Raw genomic sequence first — 13,171 nt, forward strand, 5'->3', positions numbered from 1 at the left:
GTAATGTACTGAGCCAGAACATACGTAGGTAGCTGGAACATTTCAAAGACAGAAGATGCATTCGTTAATTATAAAGCACTGACCTTTTGGATTCTGAATCCCACAGTGTTCAGCAAATCATTTTGTGACTTTTTCTTTTTAAAACAGATTGAAGATCTTCTGATCTTCATTTTAAATGTTTTAGTTCATATATAGAACATATATATTTTTTATTATTTCTCTTCATAACTGACACAGACCCATTCGGTAAATTAGAATATAATAGAAAAATCAATTTATGTCTGTAACTTTGTCTCCAAGTGAAACACATCTCTTAAAGGGTCAGTATTATGTGCTTTCCACACCATTTTATAGAACAATCAAGTAACTACATTTCCTTCACTTGTTATAAAAATGCTATGTGAAATTGGGCCTTTGCCTCTTTAAAAACGCCTGCTCTTTCTGAAACTCCGCCATTAGGAAGCCATCACAACGTCACTCCTCTAAAACCCTTTAGCAACATTTTTACCAGCGTTTCACTGAAAATTAGCTCATGTAGTTCCACCAGGTGTTTGCTAATTGCTGCTAGCTAGTCTGCAGGAGTTGACTGGGGGAGAAATGGAGGATGGATGCTCTGAAACTCAGAAACTTAGAAACCAAGGAGGAGCTGCGCTTCGAAGGCGGAGCTAGGTCCACCCAGATGTTTACCACAACCAAATGGTTGCCACGGGAGATGACTGGATTTCTCAAACATGCTTGAAAGAATCAAGGCAAGACTCCAGGTGTGTTTTTGGTGAGGGAACATAACATAACATGATGTAAAGCTAAAAGAAAAACATAAATTTGACATAATACTGCCTCTTTAATCATCACGATTACAATTTTACATTAGACCAAAAACAGAAATGTGAGCTTAGTGAAAAGATTAACAAATTCAAAAGGTTATTTTCAAATGGTGCTTTTTAATCTGACAGAGACTCCGTTTTTAAGAGTCCTGCCTCTCTTGCAGAGTGCATTAAGCACTTTTTAAAAACTGGGGTGGAAAATAGTTCTTATCCTTTTAAACTCCAAGGAAATGAAAAAACCACGTCACCCAAAATGACTGTTAAATCAGGGAGGCTCGTTAGTTCCAGCCTCTTTTGCAACATTTTGTTCTGCGGGCGCATTCTTCCTCCTGTGAGTCTGAAACATTCACACTTATTACAGTCACAACCTTCTACCTTTTTTGTCTCGTGTCCCACTTATTACAGGCCCACTGCCTAAAGGACGCATCCGTGACAGAACAGAGGAGCCGAGAGGAAAAAAACTCCGATAGACGGTGTGGAGAAAAATAATAAAATGTGTCATTTTCCCATTTTTTTATTTTAAATTTTTCCCCATGAAATGCTGTGGAAAAAGGTGCTCATGTTTTTGATGTATTCATGTTCCACCAAGTTAGAAAAGGATTCCAGCAACTTTTAAAGCATTTTATTCTTTTTTCTTTCCAAGCATTATGTAAAACCCAGCCTTTTATGCTTCCACCGAGCTTTCACACGTCTATTTCATGGAGAGCTGGGCTCTCTCACTACAATCACAAAGCGTCCCTTTCGATCGTTTCATGGTTTCACTGAGTTCTTCTTTTCACTGTACCTGTGATGCGGCGTTATCTCCTTCTTTTATTTATGAGCAACTGAATCACATACATTCTGAGATACATTCTGAATCACAACACAGAGGAATTTCTAGATGCAGAAACCTTCTGCTTACGGATTCTCACCGGCATAATGCAGATTATGGCTGTTGCATGAATCCACCTTTTAAACTTGACCTTTCATCTCCAGACTCTCTGCTTTTCTGCCCATTTCAGTTAAACAGAACGAAGTTTAATATCCTCCATTCTTGTAGAAAAAGATAAATTGCCAAATATTACACAATAAACCATATTTAATAAATAAGAATATATTTCCAAATTTAAAGTGTTTGCTTTATTGGTTTGATATGATACTTTAATGAAAACATGATATTTAGTACTAGTTACAAGCAGTAAATGGTCCTAATTAACAAAATAAAGACTTGGCAATGACAGTTTCTGTTAGTAATTTATGTAAATTGTTTCATGGAGGTACTGAAATAAATTGACTTTTTCAATAATATTCTAATTTACTGAATATTACCACATATAGCTAAAACCCGCGTTCCCATTACAAATGGTGCGAAAACTTCCAGTAATTTTGAAAAAAAACAACAACAAAAAACGGTTTCTCCGCTAAATAAGAAATTAAAATCACATGTGAATAAGTTTGTTTGCATAAGTCATTAAAAAACATGCTATCTCTTCATCCTCCAGCTAAATCCTGTCTTCTGCTTCTTCCTGTTTTGCACCAGTGGCAACATCTGGTTGTTCCTGTGATGCCAAAAAAGTGTTTCCTTTACATGTTTGTGAAAATAAACCAATTTTGATGTGGTGAAAAAAACAACCCATCCTGTCTCTAAAACGCTTTATCAAAAAAAAAAAAAAAACCAAAGTTTTTTTAAATTTGCTTGTGTCTGTTTAGCAAATTAATCTTTTAAATTTCAAATTGTGTGATCATATAACCATTGGAAACACAGCTAGTATGTTGTGGGGTTGCTTGTATAGATTGATAAACTGTGATGTTTTCTCTCTATATATTTGTAATGTGTTAAGAACGGCTTAGACCCAGGACGAGAAGGAAAATGTGAAACAGAAGTTCACATTTAGCTTCTTGCTGGAATTACTGGCAACACAACTGGAAAGGACTGGAAAAAACAAAGTGGTCATTTACCCAGTTCCTCTTCAGAGACTCTGACGTTGATTATCTGGAATCCTCTGAAGTTTAACAGAGGAAGAAAAGGAAATGTCGGGTTTACAAGGGACTGTTTCACCCACAGGGCCACAAAGAGGAGGACACTCTTCACACTGGAAACCAAGGATGGTGACATAGATAAGCAGCTGGTTCTTACTCGCCTCTACAACGATATCAGATCTCACCACGAGGCCGGTGAATAATCTTTATATCCATGATCCAAAGTTCAGTGGTCGGGTAAACAGTCTAGCTGAGCAACAAAGAGGGGCAATGAGGCAGAGCAAATCCAAAATCCATGAAGCTGTAATCAATATCCAGGTGCTTGAAGCACAAGAAGAGAGACACTCAGAGAGAGCAGGCAGAGGACAGCAAACCAGCCAGATACACGATCGGGATAACAGACATGAACGCTGGAAGGCCGAGAGGACTTCTGACAATCTGGCACTGAGTGAGTGCAGAGCAGGAGATGATGGGATATGAGGCACATCAGTCAGCAGAGGACTGGAGCAACACCAGACTTAAACTAAATCTGTCACATAGGGTTGCCACCCGTCGCGTATTTGGCTGTTAAATGTAGCGTCCCGTATTGAACGCGATTTGTTCCGTATTCTACAAATGTGTATGTGCAATAATAAAGAAGTGGTTCCCGAGTACTTTGTATAGTAGGATGCCCCAGTCATTGTTTCATTCACGGTGTTGGTGTTGCGATATCGTGCCCAAATGCTTTCTGGGTAACACACACTAACCGACACGCTGCCGCCGCAGTTCGTCCCTCCCCTGCTTGTGAGACTAGGATGACGCGCATTAGTAGGCGTCCCTTAGTTTGATTTCTGAAAGGTGGCAACCCTACTGTCACATGATGCATTAAAATGAGCTCAGTCATTTCCTGTCTCAATCCTTTTTGCTTGCAGAATTCATAAACCATTTTCATTAGTGGGTTTTGTGGTTTCCATTTTTTTTTTTGTTTTTGGTTCTGCTTCATTTTGGAAGCTTAAGATATCATTAAGTTCCATTGTTAAGGGTTCTTTACAAAATTTAAGTTTGTAGGTTTTTGAGAGAGGAAACTTGGATTATTTGGAAAAGTGAAGATTGTGACAATAACCCCAATAGTAAGAAATTTCCTCTTCAATTAAGATTGCTGTGTTGAGAAGGGCTTAATGGAAAAGTCAAGAATTCAACTTCAGATGAAATCAACCCTTTGTAACCAGTGAGAGTAGTGGAGATATAGAAATAAGCCATTTAAGTGACTCATCTTTTATTATTATTTTTATTTTTATTGACGTGTCCTGTTTATTGGTGTGGCAGTCCCAAATGTTGTCCAAGTGTTAAGGTGAGGCCCAACATGTTTACTTTCACAAGTGGAGTATTACAGCTTTCACCTTTAAGCTCCACTTGATATCCACAGAAATGTTTTTTAGAAATTTCTTTGGGTTTGCTTCAAATGTAAATTATGTATATACAGTAGATGAAGAAGAAAGGAGGAAAAAACAGAGAAAGGCAGGGAAAAGGTTTAGAAGTCTGCCTCTAAACCTGCAGAAAGAGAGAAAACAAAACCGAAACACTGCAACAAACACATGCATATAACAGAACATCATTAGAAAGTACACAGGACAAGATGTATTTCATGCCAATTGCAGCCCAGCTGAGTGTGTATCTGACAAACACCTGAATCTAAACGTGTGTGTGTGTGTGTGTTCCTCTGCTGATCTCCATGCAGATATTCACAACTTACAAGCCTTGTCTTTTTGTTTTACTGTCCTTTTGCATTTCATTTACACTCCAGATGCTAAATCATGGTTCCAGTCCGCTGTGACAGCCTGTGACTTTTTGAAGCTCAAAAGCCGTTTCATGGCACTCCAGAGCTCACAGGCCAATCAAAGCCTTCGGTTTTTTTATTTTTCTCACAATGTCACGAGAAGAAGACGTCAATCTGGCAGCCAGTCGAGGTGGGAGTCTATAAAAAGCACTGGCACAGTAACACAGTTGTCAAGAAATGCATAGCCTACATCTGGGGGTCCTTCAGGAATGGAGCCTCTGGAGGGATGAGAAGATGGAAATAGCACTTGTGAATAGAACTTGAACTGCATTAAAACAGTGAAATCTCGCATTTTCACACTCGTACTAACGCGACTATCAGCAATGAGATTGACTTTTTTTTTCCCCCTCCTTCTCAGGCACTCAGCGTGAGAGTCATCTGCATCTGCCTGTATGCAATCATTCGCCGGGTTGTTCTCGGCCGTCTTTTCTTCATCTCCCATCTGTCTTGCTTCTTTTCGGGCCTCTGCTGTACTTCCACGCACATGGCTCCGCAGCTCTCAATAACCCAGTGATTCGGTAAAACGGAGCGCTTTATTGAGAGCTGCAGAATGCTCCCGTTGAGCCAATTTCTGCTTCAGTCGAGTAAATTGAGGAGAGCAGGAGTGACGAACAGAAGTGTTTATTGATCTTCCAGTATTACTTAAATGTGAAGTCATTAGAAGTGTGACAGTACACACTTGTAGGCTGAAAGTAAGCACACATTACAAAGTACTTTGGGCCATACTCTTTCCATTGATGGATGGAACAGAGCTCTGCGAGACGTTCAAAGCTTGAGCAATCTTTTTACAGCCTAATCCCACTTTAAACTTCTCCACAACTTTCTCTCTAACCTGTCTGGCGTGTTTCTTGGACTTCATGATGCCAATATTCTCTTAACCAACCTCTGAGGCTGTCACAGAGCAGCCGGATTGGTAGGGAGATTAGAATACACGCAGGTGGACTGTGTTTACCGATTAGCAAACATCAGGCAACTTCTGAAGACAAGAAGAGAAAAGGGGGCTGAATACTTTTGCAATACACTTCTGTATTTCTTGAATTCAGTAACCCTGAAACCTCCCTGACGCCATACTCTACGTCGCCATCCCACCTCCTGCCCCAAAGGTTGCCAGGGAACGGCGCCTCCTCATGATTGCGTGGGAGTACGAATGGACAAGTGGATAGGTGGCCAGAGGAAAGGGAAGCGAGTCCTAGGTAAACGAAAAGCCTTTAGCACTCTACTTGTTACTCAGATCAGCTTTTTAATCTTTTTTCCCCGCAGTCCCGCTCGGTAGTCAGACACAGTGGGAGCCCAATTAGATTTGCGCCGTCGCTACAAAAACTCTCGTCTTTGTTTCCATCGTTCCTCAATTCGCGCCGCGGAATGGATGTCTCTGCTCTGGAGATTTCCGTGTATCACGGCAAATTGATGTGTAAAGTGTGTAGCAAAGTTTCCCCAAAGCACAAACATTTTGAAACGATATACGTGATCTCGCTTAAAGGTTTTAAAATGTGTGATTCTTAATACCAAAACTGTATTCTAAACAAATTATAAATATAAAACAGTGGAAATGTAGAGTAGAACAATAAAACTACTGCCTGAAAAAGCAACTTTCACTCTATTAAAACCAAGCGTGCTTCTTCAAGTACCTTTCCCTCTTGACACCTACTTAACTCACGAAACAGCTCACCATAACGGCGTCGTGAATGCCTTCAGTGGTCCAACCGAGTCTGCTGTTATCATTATTTTTGTTGCAGCAGTCTGGAGGGCTGAAATACGAATCCTTTTACACCGACAGAAGCCCTTCTGCCTCTGGCAAAGAGGAAGAAGCAACCAGATGTAATATATTCTGAGCTGCCAGTCGACAAAGTGTTTTTGTTGTAGCACAATTTCTCCTGACTTGGACGTATATTTTCAAATAACAGCAGCATGGAAAAAGATTTTATTTACTTGTGTTAAACTACAAGCAATGACAGGATTTGTGCACTTTCTTTTTACTCCACCGATGATCTATTGTGTTTCCCTGCGAGAAGGGTTCTGGTTTGCACTTTGAGGCTTTCTAACTTCTGTATTTTTTTTATCTTTACTCTTCTTTAGTTACGACTTTAGAAAGAATTCCACTTGTCATGGACTTGAGGGTGTGTACTGCATAGTAGCTGCTGCCCAAACGGACAATAAATTCACATACAATACATACAAACAGCTAGAAACATGGACTGCATACACAACAGTTTAAAATCAACAACAGAACAGGCAGGAGACAGAAACTCCTGAAAATATGGCGTTCCTGCTGGTTTCTGTTTACCTACGAGTTAATGCTAATGTTAGTGGCTACAGGAAGTTATGAAACTTGTAATGTGGGCTGCCAACTGTGAATACCTCATAAACTTGAGATCCTCTCTAAAAACACTTATAACTCCATATATTAATAGTCCAAACACAGAATAAACTGCATTAATGAACACAGTGGAAACCATCTTGGATCTACAGTGGGAGCTAATGCCTACAGTTTTCCATTTCTATACTTTTTTTTGCTCAGCCAATCAGCACCAACGAAAGTAAACGACACTCCTGGATTGGATGCTTTGCTAATCCTATGGCTAATAGCGTGTCAGTTAGCATCGCAGCTAGCTATTTCAGCTGTATTTCCTTTTGACTATTTCATATACGGTCTTCTAAAAAAATTCACTAATATTCCATAAATAATTTGGAGTTATAGGCCCACTGTATTCTTAAATTTTACTCTGCTTTGAGAAGCTTGTGCAGTTGTTCGTGGGCCGTTTTCTTGCTACACCTGGAAATGATTTAGGTTCATAATTACAGCAGCGATTTTGAGCTGGATCGATATTTTAAAGGTGTATCTTCTGCTGAACCCTTTCTGGCTGCTGTGTTGGCTCAGACAGCCTTTACACTGCAAAACAACAAGCAGACACACTGTCACCTGATGCAAGCATCAAATTTCACAAGTAAAGATCTTGGAAACGTATACAGGCAGTTGTTGAGTGTTTATCACAACTTCCTGTAAGATTAATGAAACGACTGGATTTCATTCGTTTCTTTTAGCTTGTACAGAATTAAGGAAACAATCTGAGACAGTCTGGACTGTAAACCAAAATGTGCGATGCAGGCTGACTACACAGAATCTTTCATTGTGATCAATACGACTTGAAATCCTCTTAGTCTCGTCATAGAGACGCATGTTTTTTTTGTTTTTTTTTTTTTGTTTTTTCTTTAGTTATAGATCAGTTGTTATAAAGTTATCTAAAAGTAAGTTGTGCGTCTGTGCTTGCTTGATGCAATCCATAGTTCGTTTTAGCATAGTTTTAATATCGTTTTATGTTTTGATTTTGTTCTAATGATATTGTATTGGAGTTTTATTTATTTTTGTTTTTTGTTGTTTTTATAAGTTTTAATATTTTTAAGTATTGAGCACCAGCCCCTTTTGAATAATGTTATGTTTATATTTATTGTTGTGCTGATGTAAAGTTTCCTGTCTGGCAATAGATTTGACTCACCGCTCTGTACCTAAATCTTCCTAGTGGTATAAATAAAGTTGGTTGATTAATTGAACTCTCACATCCCTTATTGGACTAACTCTATGGCAATCTAACTTATTAAGCTTTATTGGTGTTGGTCTGTGTGTATATATAAGTAGTTTAAAGATCACAATGCGTCCTGTGTAAAATATGAATCCATTCCCCCGCAAACAGCAGCAGGGTCACAAAGTTCAAGACTCCTCCAAAGCTACACCAATTAGCAAGCTACATCTTATACGTTTCATCAATACACCACCCAAAGTCTCTACTGGTTGCCAGGCAACCAGATTAGCAAACTCCAAGAAGTGGGGGTCCAAAAACACACAATATAAAAAATAAAAAAAAATAAAAAATCAGCAAATCACAAACATTACTGATTTCAGCTCAATCGATAACCAAACCTGAAAAGCATCTCAAACCGCAGATGAGTAAAATGTGACGTCGCTCTGAAATCCTCTCTGACACCCTGTCGCATCTGTTCTCCCGCTGCTCAAACATTTTTGCCGAGCCGCAAAGCGGCGATTCGGGAGCAATAAAAGGAAAAAAGTCTCCAACTGTCGGGAGAATACTCAGTCGGTAACTCTCCCCTCCCCGCTTTCAATATCCGGTCCAGCAGCTCCAGCTCCCTCCCCGGGTCCCTGATGAGGTTTATAGCAGCTTCGTGTTGAGGGTTTTTTAACTGCTGAGCGCGCGCGAATGAAGGATGTGTTCATTTAGAGCTGTAGCCGAGCGCGTGGCGACCGAAGAAGGGAGAGACGGATCGTTTCTAATGTTGGATGGATAAAGCAAATATGATGGTAATGAAGCTCAGCTAATGCGTGTTAAGTTTAACATAAGTACTATTGGCAAGGTGTTTGATTATTTCTCATGACTCAGGGCAGGCTGTTTGTTTCAAGCGTAATCATGTTTTCACTTGTAGGCAGGGCCGGTCCAAGCCTTCTTGGGGCCCTAAGCATTTTTTGTTTTGTGGCCCTCCCATCAACACCAGATGATTTTTAATTCTTAATTCCTAATCCACTCTATGTCTGTAGCCCACCTACTACCATTAGCATCATCTGTAATTAGCATAGTTTAATATTCAGACGTCATTCATACCTTGGCATGTTTATGTAAGAAATGATTGGAAAGTCTTTGGGGACTCTGTTTCACTTCATGTAATCTGATGTCTGCGTTCCGGTCTCTGTTCTGTAAAACTCACGTTCAGATGGAATATGTTTGAACTTTACAAATAAAACAGAAGTTCTTTGAGGAACATCAGCAGCACGTTGCAGCTCTCTGGTGCTTCCAGCATCGTTAGCATTTTGTACTTGAAACTACACGCACTTGAAAATGAGCCTCTAAATGAATGAGAATGAAAACCAGTTAAATCCTTTTCTTTCTGAGGTTTTTTGGCTTAAAAACATTTTGATTGGGTTTTTGAGCAGCATAATTAAAGCATGAATTTCTCTCTTCATTTGCTAAGTTCTTTGTATAAATTTTGATTTTGATTTTTTTTTGTGTGTATTCTGCTGACAGCGGTAATGAACACATGCAATCACTGTAATTAACTCTGAATCTCTTCCTCGGGGCGTTCTGCCTACTTTCTTTCTCATTTTGCTCGTGCTGTAGCCTCTGAGCTAACATTTATTATATTTGCCAAAAAACCTAATGGCTGCGCGACAGAAAACATCATATATCCTTCTACAATAATCATAAAAACAAAAGAGTTCCTCACTATCTTTGCTCAACGGCACCATTATCTCTCTCCCAATTTGTGCCTTTTATTCCTTAAGCCTCTACAGATTTTGTTTTCACAGTGACTCTCTGACATCTTCACACCCATAAATTACATGTTGGCTGTGAAATAAAAAATGGGACGATGAGGAAATATTACCTTACCATTTCCAACCATCAATGTGACTTGCTATATTTTATATTGCTGCAAAAGTATGGACACCCTTCATCTGATTCTGTGTAAAAAGCCTTTGGATTCATTTTTAGCTTCCAGTCTTATTGAGCCGACATCTCCCGTTCCTCTCATCAAAACGATGGCTTGCAGAAATGTTGCAAAGGATTGAATGAAGAAAAAAATAAATTGTTTGATCAAAACACGACGCCCACAATGTCCAAACACCAGTTAGCGTTGACCGAAATGGGGGATATTATTTTCTGTCATCGCAACAAGTCCTAACATGCATCCTAACCAGCGAAGGAGCGGCATCAGAAGCAGAAAGAAACATTCTGAGAGTCCAAGACGTGAATAGACAGAAAACCTGATGAAAACGGTTGTGGGCAATAGACGTCTGCATAGCCTGAGAGATTCTACATGTCGCAAAGTCATTCACCAAAGCTATTCTTGTGCAAGTAAGCAACTGGGATTCAACAAAAGAATGGTAGAGGCAGCGTCATGATCAGGGCCAGACTAGGCTACTGAGAACAGTAGCCCAAGGTCCAGAGAAATGTTAACCTTTTTGATAACACTTCATTTGAAGGGGGGTGAATAAGACTGTTATGACACTGTCATAAACATGACATAACACCTGTCATGAACATGAATAAGCCTTCATGAATATGTTGTCATAAAGCAACATTGCATTAAACATTGCATTAAAAGTCATTCAGTAAATTATGATACTTTTAATGCAAAGTTGACATTATTCAAAATGTCTTTGTTATGACAACTTAACATTAACCAAGAAATCATTACTGATATAAATTTGTTATAAGTATTACTGATTGCACTTTAAAAATTAGCTAACTTTATGTTATTAAAGGTAAAGTTTAAACAGTAATGAGTCTTATTCACCCCCTTCAAATAAAATGTTACCACTTTCTTATTTTTTTCTTTTTCGTGAATTCACTTTTTGCAAACATTGTACTTTATACAAAACTCAGAAACGCATACCAGGATAAATATTTTGGGATTTTTTCTTTTGCAAACATAACACTCATTATTAGTATTTGAAAATTATGAAGTTATAGCACTTTTTTTTATTGGTATTGATCTTATCTGTAACTGCGTTTTTTTTGTGTGTTTTTTTAAAAGAATGCTGTCTTTATCTTATTTATCTATTACTGATGTTCTGGAGTTTGTTTTAGCTACGGCTGGAGTTAAATCACATTATAAATAATTTGTTGATCATGATGATTTTTTTTACGAACAACAAAAAAAACGACTGATTAAGTCAGTCATCAGTTCATACCCACTAACGTAAAGAAGTATCTATTAATGTACCTTAATTTGGTAAAAGAGTTTTTCTTAAATTCACTCGGCACCAAAATTGTCTCTAGCCCAGGGCCCGGCATCCTTGCAAATTTGGCCCTGGTCACTGTATTTTGTTGCTTTTCTTCCCATTTGTTTGCCGTCCATTCTGATGTTTTTGTTCAGTCTTCGCCTCCCTGCTCATTCAGATGAGCTGACAGCCACCTGCTGCTGTCTGAGCGAGCTCTGCGCTGGTGGCGACACAGTTCGGTTGGACGTTCCTCAGACATTTTCCGACGTTCGGATCCCCCTCACCTCATCATGTCTTTGTTCAATAGCGCTGTTTGTGACCTCTGAGGAGACAACATGTTGAAGTTCTCAACTTATTCCTCTGTTCTCACCGAGTTCGAGGTGAGAGCTGCCTCTTTTCTTTATGAATTTGTCCAGTTTGCATTACGCCCACGGTGCTGTTTAGAAAGTGGCGTGCTGGCGTCTCCCAGGTGAAGGTGGTACCATCGGATGAAGCACAAAAAGCGCCGGTGTTGCAGTGCGGCTCTGTCTGGTTTACCAAAGTGGCCGCTGCGGTACAAACGTTCATGGGGCGGGGGGAAAGCTGGCTGACAGATGAAAGGGCCCAGCCACTGTAGGTAGCCATGGCAACCAGTCATCCTCACCATGACATTGCAACAAAACACTGTATGTGGTCTTTTGGGATTTCTTTTTCATTTTAGGCTTGACTCACCGGCACAGAAGAAAAGGATAGAGCCTGGCTCTTTGAATTGTGTGGGATAGTTTAACCAATGAATCATGTGGATACAATAGAGATATGTCAAAATACAGTAAAATATGCATGTTTATTGAACTGTGTTTAAGCAAAATATATTTTACTAGACTCATTCTGTGGTTTAATTTCATAATAGCCTAATAGCCAACTACTGCACTGCAAAAACTGAAATCTTAGTAAGATTAAATATCTTAAATTAAGGAGATTTTTCTTGTTTTCTTTCTGTCAAGATAATTTTTCTCACCAAGAGGGATTTATGTAAGAATATTTTTCTTATTTTAAGTGTTTTTGTACTTAATTATCTCAGTAAGATATAAAAGCTTAATGTTAAGAAAATATTACTTATTATGAGTAAATATGTGCTAGAATCTAGAATATCAATATTTACCAATCAAACTTCAAGTCTAGAACTTATTTTATATAAGTAAAATTTTCTTATTTCAAGCACAGAAAGCGAAATCACATACTTAATTAAATGTATTCAGATAATTAAAACAGACTATGTCCAAATGGAATCCTTTGTGTTATTGTCAATGAAAAATTAAAAAAACCCATGAACTTATATTCTTGTATAAGTTGGCAAAGTGTACAGGAAATTATAATTTAATATTTAAACGATTGACATTTAACACAACAATTTCAGAAACGATATCAGTTTATATATCAAGATAATTCTTGGCATGTTTCCATCTGCTAAGGACCTTCTTAATTTGATCTTCTTGATGCAACCTCTTACTGACATGTCATGAAATTTCTATTGATGTGTGATTTGAAATGGCTGGTATTCCACACAATGAGATTAGAATCAACAATATTGATTAGCTCAATGTCATGATAAATATTTTAACTTTTGGTTTATATTTCAAATTCTTAMTTTATAAGTTACTAATATTAGTTTGAACAATATTTTATTCATCATGTTTGTAACCCCTTTTATGACATCATACAATCCACATGGGAAAGCGCCCAAAATGTCAGTGAGATAGTATTAATGTTCGATACAACAGATTTTCTTTCCGATCCAATACCGAGTAAAATTTAAGGTGGTATTGGCAATACAGATCCCATACTTTGTGCAAAAGACAATTAATT

The 13,171-nt window shown here is 38.5% G+C and overlaps 1 long non-coding RNA gene across 1 annotated transcript; it reads right to left on the bottom strand.

The window, feature by feature from the left end:
• Window positions 1-4,531: 4,531 nt before the first annotated feature.
• On the bottom strand, window positions 4,532-10,029 carry LOC103457811 (uncharacterized). Its single transcript, XR_532478.2, has 3 exons — window positions 8,516-10,029; window positions 6,269-6,390; window positions 4,532-4,817 (listed from the first exon to the last, which is right to left on the bottom strand). It is a non-coding gene; the product is annotated as an uncharacterized LOC103457811 (long non-coding RNA).
• Window positions 10,030-13,171: the final 3,142 nt, after the last annotated feature.

Source organism: Poecilia reticulata, linkage group LG21 (assembly GCF_000633615.1).
Source record: "Poecilia reticulata strain Guanapo linkage group LG21, Guppy_female_1.0+MT, whole genome shotgun sequence".
In the NCBI taxonomy this organism is placed as follows: Eukaryota; Metazoa; Chordata; class Actinopteri; order Cyprinodontiformes; family Poeciliidae; genus Poecilia; species Poecilia reticulata.